This window comes from Mus caroli, chromosome 6 (assembly GCF_900094665.2).
Source record: "Mus caroli chromosome 6, CAROLI_EIJ_v1.1, whole genome shotgun sequence".
NCBI classification, from domain to species: domain Eukaryota; kingdom Metazoa; phylum Chordata; class Mammalia; order Rodentia; family Muridae; genus Mus; species Mus caroli.
Window position 1 is genome coordinate 43,462,255 of NC_034575.1, and position 11,137 is coordinate 43,473,391.

The following is an 11,137-nucleotide window of genomic DNA, read 5'->3' on the forward strand; positions in this document are numbered from 1 at the left end:
ACACACACACACACACACACAGAGAGAGAGAGAGAGAGAGAGAGAGAGAGAGAGAGAGAGAGAGAGAGACTCAGTCAGTCTTTGGGTTGAAGATCAGCAAATGAGGAAGCCTGGACAGAATGCAAGAAGTCCCATGAGCCCAACACTGCCAAAATGATTCTCCTGAAGAAAGCCAGGATCCTTAGTAATAACCTGGAATGAAACAGAAAACCCACACACAGGCAGCAGAGAGACCCACTTGGAAGCAGGGCATGTGCTGGGGCCTACAGGGACTAGAAGTCCTAACCTGTGATCTCAAAGCAAGAATTTACAGGGACTGGAGAGGTGGTTCTGCTGTTTTAGAGTGCCAACTGTTCCTCCAGGAAACCCAAGTTCAGTTCCCATGTCAGGAAGTTCACAACTACCTCCTGGATCTCCAGCTCCAAGGAGCCTGGCATCCTGCTCTGGACTCTGCGGGCACTCAATGGACATGGGGTGAACATTTATACAAACATGTAAACACAAATAAGTTTTTAAAACAAACATAGGTTAACACAAAAAATAAGAGCTAAACATCATGTTTAAAGTAGTTCTGGATGCATCTGTCTGCCTGCCTGGCAGGAGCCGTGTGAACTCTCTCTGCAGGAATGCCAAGCCACAGATAAAACCTCAAGAACATGGGCTCACAATTAAAAGCAACTCACTGAACACATGACAAATAATCCTTTATGAATGAATGAGCCAAGAGAAGCAGGCTGGCAACTACTGCAGCAGATACTGGGCATAAAGCATGTCTCATCTGGGCATGGTGGCAGCCCAAGAGACTGAGGCAGGGTAGGGAGGGGTAGGGCAGGGTGAGGCAGAGCTCAGGAGTTCAAGGCCAGCCTGGGAATTATAGCAAGCCTTAGAATTTGAAAATAAAGATGAGCCTACCTCATACATTTAGGAAGAGGAAGTTGAAAAAAACTGACAGACTGCTAACATAATGAGAGAAGCATCGTGGCATGGGGGCTTCCCCCGAAGAACTTTTTAGAGATGAAAATTATAACGCTAAAAGTTTAAAACAAATACAAATACAAACAAACAAACAAACAAAATCCATAATGTAAATTCAAATCATTATTCAATTTATGGCTAACCCTATCTAATTGATCTCTTTAGTTATTTTAATTTATTTTATTAAATCTATTGATTAACCTTGTGTATGTGTGTGTATGTATTTGTGTGTGTGTTTGTGGTGTGTGTATGTGTATGTATTTGTGTATGTGTGTGTGTTTGTGTGTTTGTGTGTGTGTGTACTTCTGGGGTACATATTGCACATGTGGAGGATAGAAGGCAGCATTATGGAATTGATTCTCTCTTTTCACCTTTACTTTCAGGGATCAATCCCAGGTCACAGAGAGTGAGTGCATTTACCTACTGAGCTCTGGCGGCCCTATTCACTTTAACATCTAAAGAAAATTCCAGAAGTTATATCATTTTATCTAAAAAATATTTCAGTTTATTTTTCTATAAAACTAAGACCTTTTAAGAAAATATACAATTATCTCATTACATATAAAGTAGTTAGTGAAAGAACCTAGTGGGTAAACCCCCACTCAACTCCCGATTGGCGTGCACCCAAGAATCAGGAACAGACTGTCTTGATGTAAATATACGAGGTAGTTTAATGGTGGAGCTCCAGGTCAAAATGTATCTCCTGCAGGAGACAGTGGATTCAACCATTTAATGGCAGAGCTCTGGGTCGAAACGTGTCTCATGCAGGAGACAGTGGATTCGACCATGAGGCTTGGAAGCCAGGGGTTTTTATAGAAAAGGGGCTGGACTGGGGGAGGAATTGGTGCAGTTTCACATGATTGGTCCATTTAAACATCAGCAGACTGTACATGCAGATAACATTTATCTTAGGACAGAAGGGCAGGAGATAGGGAGGCACCAGGCCAGTCTGGACATGTCATTCTCTTTATCTTTATGGCCAAGCAGCCTCAGGAATGTCTTAACAATGGGCCTGCCTGGGCATGTCCTGGCCTGTTCTGCTATGTTCTCAGCCCCAGGTTTCAAAGCTCACAAACAACTCTTTGGGCTATTTGACATAAATTACATGAATCACAGATCTCAAGTTTTATTTTCTTTCATTAGCAGTCATTTTGTTCTAATAAAACATCCAGTTAATGTTCAGATTTTCTTGTGTAATAATTATTTTTGCATAATTTATTTAGTATTTCAAAATATTAGTAAAAATACAGTAGAAACTAGAAATCAGACCTTGAATTTCGATCCCCTCCTCTGCAGGGTAGATTTTGTGGTATATAATATTTTCCCTGATTCTGGGTAGTGGCCATGGAATTTCCCAAATAATCATAAGGGAAAACACCAGCCCTCTGTAGTGCGGGTGTTTACTTAGGATGTTGGGTAAATAAGGTGTATTAAACCCATCCCATTTTTAAACTTACTCTATGTTTAATTTACAATTGAGTTTTATTTAAATGTAGTTTATTTGGGCTATGTGCCATCATAATTAAAGGAGCATCCGACAATCACAGCTGCCATGATCTGAATTGTGTACCAAGACATCCATGGATTTAAATGTGGAAGCGTTAAGGAGCTAATTAGGATTGTATGAGATCTCAAAAAGACAGGATCTGCAATGGCTGATGTCCTTCCAAGAAGAGGAAAACACCAAGAGAGAACAGGTTAAAAGGTGGCCATCTACAAGTGACGGAGAGAGGCACCACCAGAAGCCAACTTGACACCACCTGGACCTTAGGTTTCTGGCCTCCATAACTAGGAGCATAGTAGTTCTGTTCTATAAGCCACCAAGTCTGTAGTCCTCTATTACAGCAACCCTAGAAGATGGATATACAGCACACACAGGGAGCAATTCCCAGCCAGCATTGTGCTCTACTCCTGAAACCTCAGCACTTGGGAGACAGAGGCAGGAGGATCAGGGTTAGTAGAGGAGGGTCATGCTCTACTACATAGGGAGTTGAAAGTCAGCCTTGACTATGTGAACCATTGTCAGAAAAAGAAAGAAGGAGGGAAGGAGGGGTGAGAAAGAGGGGAGAAAAGGAAAGAAGGAGAGAAGGAAGGAAGGAAGTGAGTAGTAAGGACGGGGAAGAAAGCTGGATGTCTTTATCATAAACCATGCCTTAGGACTCTTGACTGGGAACCTGAGAACAGCTGCTTCCAGATGTTGGACAGTGGGGTATGGGTTACACTGGCTAAGAAAAGTGAGCCGGGCAGCCTAGAGCGGAGAGAGGAAGCCTTTACAGAACTAGCCACCTCCTCGGGACAGGGAGATAGATAGTCGGCAGAGTGGCATGCCATGAAAAAGAAAGCTCAGAGTCCTGGAGATGGTCACAGCATCTCGTCATTGCTTCAGCTCTTCTCTGTACTCGTACAGGTCAAAGCCACTGTCAGTGAACGTCTGCTGACTGTTCCTTCCCTGTGCTTCCCTGTGCTGTAGTTTTGTCCTCAGAATTAGACTGAATTTTTTCCCCTGATACCCTGTTGTTATTGCCTTTGGCATCAAATAGTAAAGTTCTTGCTACCAAGTCATAATGAACAGCCAGTGTTGAAATATTGCCTGTAAGCAGCTAGAGATCTGACTCAGGGCAAGCAATGACTCTAAAAGCTCAGGGAATGCTGTGTCCAAGGCAAGTGTGGGGAATGGAGCTTGCACTTTGTTTTTTTTTTTTTTTTTTTTTTTTGGTTTTTCGAGACAGGGTTTCTCTGTATAGCCCGGGCTGTCCTGGAACTCACTTTGTAGACCAGGCTGGCCTCGAACTCAGAAATCCGCCTGCCTCTGCCTCCCGAGTGCTGGGATTAAAGGCGTGCGCCACCACGCCCGGCGCACTTTGGTTTTAAAAAGAGGTTACAAAGAGACTGTAGAAGTACCTCCCCCAAAAGAGAACCCCTGGAGACCCCTGGAGTGAGGTTCTGGTGTGTACTGTCAATATTGGGATTTTGGTTTTGTTTTGTTTTGTTTTTTTTAAACAAAAACAAAACAAAACAAAACAAAACCAACAGTCCCACCTGGGGATTCATCCTGTAAACAACCACCTAATCCAGACACTATTGCATATGCCAGCAAGATTTTGCTGAAAGGACTCTGATATAGCTGTCTCTTATGAGGCTATGCCAGTGCCTGGCAAATACAAAAGTGGATGCTCACAGTCATCTATTGGATGGAACACAGGGTCCCCAATGGAGGAGCTAGAGAAAGTACCCAAGGAGCTGAAGGGGTCTGCAACCCTATAGGAGGAACAACAATATGAACTAACCAGTACCCCCCAGAGCTGTGTTGCATATGTAGCAGAGGATGGCCTAGTCGGCCATCAGTGAGAGGAGAGGCCCTTGGTCTTGCAAAGATCATATGCCCCAGTACAGGGGAATGCCAGGGCCAGGAAGCGGGAGTGGGTGGGTTGGGGAGCAGAGCCGGGGGAGAGGGGTATAGGGGAATTTTGGGATAGCATTTGAAATGTAAATGAAGAAAATATCTAATAAAAAATAAAAATAAAAAAACCCAAAGAAATACTATAAGAATATGTTTTCATTTTATTCCTAATATGGGATATGGAGTTGCTTCAGACTGTACACAGCAGTTGACTATGATATGCCTTGTGCTCTGGCAGGGGCGCGAGTTTGCCAGCTGTAGATAGTTTCTGTGACTATGTGATGTCTGGAATTTTGACTTTTGAGAGGGTATATAAATGTGAGAGCCCTGTGGGTTGGGTAGCTGTAGTTGTTGGGTTGTTGGTTGGTTGGCTGGTTGGTTACTGTTAGTTGAAGTTTGTTAAGTATTCATGGACATAGAAACAACAAGAAGAAATTAGATATCCTGACAGCCAAGATCAAACTTGCCCCAGATGCCTCTAATCAGTAGGAAGTAGTCTAATGATAAAGTCGCCCCTTTCCCCTCTATCCTTTCTTCTCTCCTATCTAGTGTTAGGGGTTGAAAGGATGAAGAAGGGTGGAAGAAAAAACAATCCACAAGGCAGCAATTGCCAACTACACTGGAGTGCCTTCACACTAACAGCTCTGTGCTTCCAGACATTCATTCTATCTCAGGGCTCCATGCCCACTCCTTGTCCTCATAGAAAACTGGACACACCTCAAGCCCCAACATAAAACATCTGAAAGGGTGGACAGCCCAGACTCCACATCTCTGAGGGTTCAGAGACAATATTGTTCCCTTACATTTATAATGTAGTGAGCCTTGTTATTTATCTTCTCACTCTTATGGTGTTGGGCATGGAACTCAAGACCTTGGACATGCAAGGTGAGTGGTCTACCACTGAGGTATGTCCTCAGGTCATATCTCTCTCTCTCTCTCTCTCTCTCTCTCTCTCTCTAACTAAACAAAAAGGTTCTTTTCTTATTTTATATGCATGAATACTTTGCCTGCATGTATCTGTGCACCACATGTGTGGTGCCAGAAGAATCCAGAAGGGGGCATTAGATCATCTAGGACTGGAGTTGTAAATAGTTGTGAACAACCCAGTGGACACTGGAAATCCAATGCTGAACCATCTGTCCAGCCCTATCATCCACTTTTTAAAAAAATTTGTCCCTTGTGACTGCAAATCTTCATTATCAACTTGACAATATTTAGACTCACCATAGAAACACACCTCTCTAAGTATGTTTGTCTAATTATGCATGTCTTAGTTTGTCTAAGTATCTAAGTATGTCTGCAAGGTGTTTCTAGAAAGGCTTAACTGGATAGGAAAGGCACACTCTGTGGTCCCAGCCTGAGTGAAGGAGACGGGATTTGTTTCTGTTTCATGACTATTGATATAGAGTGACCACTGTGCTTTCTCTACTAGGTTGGACTGTGTGCCCTTGAACTGTAAGCACAAATAAACCCCTCCATCCTTAGGTTGCTTTTTGATGGGTGTCTACTAACAGCAAGCAGAAGTAGTTACACACTCCCACTTTCAAGTAGAATGTTAAAAAAGTAGATAACAAAATATTTTTAAAGGAAATATATTTTGCAAATTCATATTTTTATTATTATTGCTTTGTTTTATTAAAGACAATTTTATTTACTATGTATGAGTATTTTGCCTGCATGTATTTCTGTGTACCACTTGTGTTTCTGACCAGAAGAGGGTACTGGATGCCCTGGAACTGGATCCTCAGGAAGAACAACTAGTGTAATCTCTTAATGGGTGATCCATCTCTCCAGCTCCAAATTTATATGACGTATACTACATTGGAACTATAAGAAAAATCATCTGAATCCTAGTCCTTCCTCCAGCAAGGTCTCTAAGGAACAGAAACAGCACAGAAAGAGGGAAAAATGCAGGAAAAGTATAACTTTAATTTTTTTCAAAGCCCACTTTTAATGATGGTTCTTAAATGCTTTAACCTCCCTTGAAGCCCACCACTCACCAGAGGTAGTGGAAAAGAAAGGATATGGGGGAAGTGAACCTGTGTAGAAATGGTTCTTTGGAGCAACTCCTGACTGTATTGTCTGGAAATCAGCATTTCAGTTCACAGCTTAGCAGTGGCAGTTCAATCCACTTGCAAACACTTCACAGAAATATCAGCAATCCAGTTCAGTAGTCAAGAGAGCAAAATTGTCAATCACTATAGATGGAGAAACCAACATATTCTATGACAAAACCAAATTTAAACAATATCTTTCTGCTAAACCAGGCCTACTGAAGGAAATTTTCAACACAAGGAGGATAACAACACCAATGAAAACACAAGAATTTGATCATTTCACACCACACCCCAAAGAAGAGACTAACACACACAGACACACACGAGGCTAGAGAGAGAGAGAGAGAGAGAGAGAGAGAGAGAGAGAGAGAGAAACACCTCCAACATTAAAATAACAGGAACTAATAATCATTGATCATTTATGTATCTCAATATCAATGGACTCATTTCACACACACACACACACACACACACACACACATACACAAAAGGACAGGTCACCAAAACAGAAAGTAAACATAGAAACAATGAAACTAACAGATGTTATGAACCAAACGGATTTAACAGATATCTACAGAACTTTTCATCCCAAAATAGAAGAATATACTTTCTTCTCAGCACCTCATGGAACCTTCTCCAAAAATGATCATATAATCAGTATTAAGAGGAAAGTTCATACCACTAAGTGCCTTTATAAAGAAAGCGGAGAGGTCTCATACTAGCAACTTAACAGCACACCTGAAAGCTCTAGACCAAAAGCCAACACACCCAAGAGGAACAGACATCAGGAAATAGTCAAACTCAGGGCTGAAATCAATGAATTAGAAACAAAGAGAACAGTACAAAGAAACAACAAAACCAAGAGCTGCTTCTTTGAGAAAACCAGTAAGATAGACAAACCTTTAGCCAAACTAAAAGGCAGAGGGACAGTGTCCAAATCAAAATCAGAAATGAAAAAGGAGACATAGCAATAGAAACTGAGCAAATTCAAAAGATCATTAGGTCATACTTCAAAAGCCTGTATTCCACAAAACTGGAAAATCAAAATGAAATGGATGATTTTCTAGACAGATTCAGTTACCAAAGTTAAATCAAGATCAGGTAAACTATCTAAATAATCCCATACCTCCTAAGGAAATAGAGGCAGTCATTAAAAGTCTGCAAACACACTATTGCATATGCCAGAAAGATTTTGCTGAAGGGACCCTGTTATAGCTGTCTCGCATGAGGATATGCCAGTGCCTGGCAAATACAGAAGTGGATGCTCACAGTCATCTATAGGATGGAACACAGGGCCCCCAATGAAGAAGCTAGAGAAAGCACCCAAGGAGCTGAAGGGGTCTGTAACCCTATAGGTGGAACAACAATATGAACTAACCAGTACCCCAGAGCTCGTTTCTCTAGCTGCATATGTAGCAGAAGATGGCCTAGTTGGCCATCACTGGGAAGAGAGGCCTCTTGGTATTGCAAACTTTATATGCCCCAGTACAAGGGAATGCCAGGGCCAAGAAGCAGGAGTGGGTGGGTAGGGGAGCAGGGCGGAGGCAGGGTATAGGGAACTTTCAGGATAGCATTTGAAATGTATAAAAAGAAAATATCTAATTAAAAAATTAATTAATTTTTTAAAAAGTCTCCCAAAAAAAAAAGCTCAGAGCCAGATGGTTTTAATGCAAAATTCTACCAGACTTTCAAAGAAAAGTTAAAATCAATACTCCTCAAATTATTCTACAAAATAGAAACAGAAGAAACACTACCTAATTCATTCTATGAGGCCACAATAAAAAAAAAAGAACCTCAGACCAATCTCACTTATGAACACTGATGCAAAAATAATTCTTAAAATATAAAAGTAATTCAATAAATAAATAAAAATTCTGAAAATTAAAAAATAATTCAATAAAATTCGTGCAAACCAAATCCAAGCACACATTAAAAACATCATTCACCACGATCAAGTAGGCTTCATGGCAGGGATGTAGAAATGGTTTAATAAATGAAAATCAACCCAATCCGCTATGTAAACAAACTGAAAGGAAAAAAACACATGATTATCTCATTAGATGCTGAAAAAGACTTTGACAAAATCCAACACCCCTTCATGTTAAAAGTGTTGGAGAGATCAGGAATTCAAGACACAGACGGAAACTTTATAAAAGCAATACACAGCAAACCAATAGCCAACATCAAATTAAATGAAGAGAAACTTGAAGCAATCCCACTAAAATCAGGGGTGAGACAAGGCTACCACTCTCTCCCTATTTATTCAATATAGTACTTGAAGTTCTAGCTAGAGCAATAAAACAACAAAAGGAGATTAAGGGGATACGAATTGGAAAGGAAGAAGTCAAGGTATCTCTATTTGCAGATGATATGATATGATAGAATACTTAAGCTATCCCAAAAATTCTACCAGAGAACTCCTATAGTTGATAAGCAACTTCAGCAAAGTGACTGAATATAAAATTAACTCAAAGAAATTAGTAGCCTTTCTTTATACAAATAATAAACAGGCAGAGAAAGAAATTAGGGAAACACCACGCTTCACAACAGCCAAAAATAGTATAAAATATCTTGGTGTAACTCTAACCAAGCAAGTGAAATATCTGTATGACAAAATTTTCAAGCCTGTGAAGAAATAAATTGAAAAAGATATCAGAAGATGGAAAGATCTCCCATGCTCATGGATAGGTAGGATTAACATAGTAAGAATGACCATCTTATCAAAAGCAATGTATATATTGAATATAATCCTTATCAAAATTCCAAAACAATTTTTTTACAGACCTTGAAAGGGCAATTCTCAACTTCACATGGAAAAAAAAATAACCAAAACAAAAAGTGAACTTCTGGAGGAATCACCATCTCTGACCTCAAGATGCACTAGAGAGCAATAGGGATAAAAACTTCATGGTATTGGTACAGAAACAGACAAGTTGATCAATGGAACTGAATCAAAGATTCAGAAATAAACCTACACACCTATGGACACTTGAGTTTTGATAAAGAAGCCAAAACCACACAGTGGAAAAAAGAAAGCATCTTCAACCAATAGTGTTGGTCTAACTGGAGGGTCTGCATGTAGAAAAATGCAAATCTATCTATATTTATCACTCTGCACAAAATTCAAGTCCAAATAGATCAAGGACCTCAACATAAAACTGGATACACTAAATCTCATAGAAGAGAAATTGGGAAATAACCGTGAACACATTGGTACAGGAGAGAATTTCCTGAACAGAACACCAATGGCTTAAACTCTAATATCAACAATTGATAAATGGGACCTTATGAAACTGAAAAACTTCTGTGAGGCAAAGGACACTGTCAATAGGACAAAATGGCAGCTTACAGATTGGGAAAAGATCTTTACCAGCCCTACATCTGACAGAGGGCTAATATCCAAAATATATAAAGAACTCAAGAAGTTAGACTCAAAAAGCCAAATAACCTAACGTAAAAATTGGATACAGTGTTAAAAAGAGAATTCTCAACAGAGGAATCTTGCAATAACCTAAAAAGCATTTAAAGAAATGTTCAACCTCCTTAGTCATCAGGGACTTGCAAATCAAAACAGCCCTGAAATTCAACCTTTCATGAATCAGAATGGCTAAGATAAAAAAAACTCACATGCTGGTGAGGATAGAGAAAGTAGAACACTCCTCCATTCCTGATGGGATTGCAAACTTGTACAACCACTCTGGAAATCAATCAGGCTTTTTCTCAGAAAATTGGAAATAGTTCTTCCTGAAGACCCAGCTATACTGCTCCTGGGCATATACCCAAAAGATGATCTACCATACCATAAGGACACATGATCCACTATGTTCATAGCAGCCTTATTCATAATAGCAAGAAACTGGAAGCAACCCAGATGTCCCTAAATGGAAGAATTAATTCAGAAAATGTGGTTCATTTACACAATGGAATACTACTCAGCTATTAAGAACAAGGACATCATGAGTTTTTCAAGCAAATGGATGGAACTAGTTAATAACATCCTGAGTGAGGTAACTCAGATCCATAAGGACATGTATGGTACATACTCACTGATAAGTGGATATTAGCCATAAAGTACAGAATACCCATGATACACTCCACAGACCCAAGAAGTTAAACAAGAAGGAAGGAAGACCCAACAAAGGTGCTTGAATCACACTTAGAATGGGGAAAAATGGTCATAGGAGGCAGAGGGAGGGAGGGATGTGGGTGGAGGAAGTGAGGGGAAGGGGAGTAGGGTGTGGAATGGTAAACCATGCCAGTGAGTTTGGTAAGGTAGAGTGGGTCTGAGTCCCTCTGGGCCTCTAGGTACCTCATTAGCATGGAGAACTCTGTTTTGGACCTAGATGACCATAGGACATATTTCTTTTATGTGAAGAGCATGGCGTGTGTTCCAGGTTGGGAATCTGCCAGAGAGTGGGGAGTCACCTAAGTGTCAGGTCTGTGCCTACCCAGTCTCCGGTTTTCAACCCAACCTACCTTACCAAGCTTCCTGGCATGGCTTTACAATTCAACACCTTCCCTTCTCCTTCTCCCTTCCCCTCCTTCCCCACTCCCCTTCCCTTCTGTTTCCTGGAGATAAGGTCTCACACTATACACCCTCTGCTGACCTGAAACTTAATGTATAGCTGAAGACAGCCAGGAACCCAAGTACTGGAGTTACACACACACACACACACACACACACACACACACACACACACACACA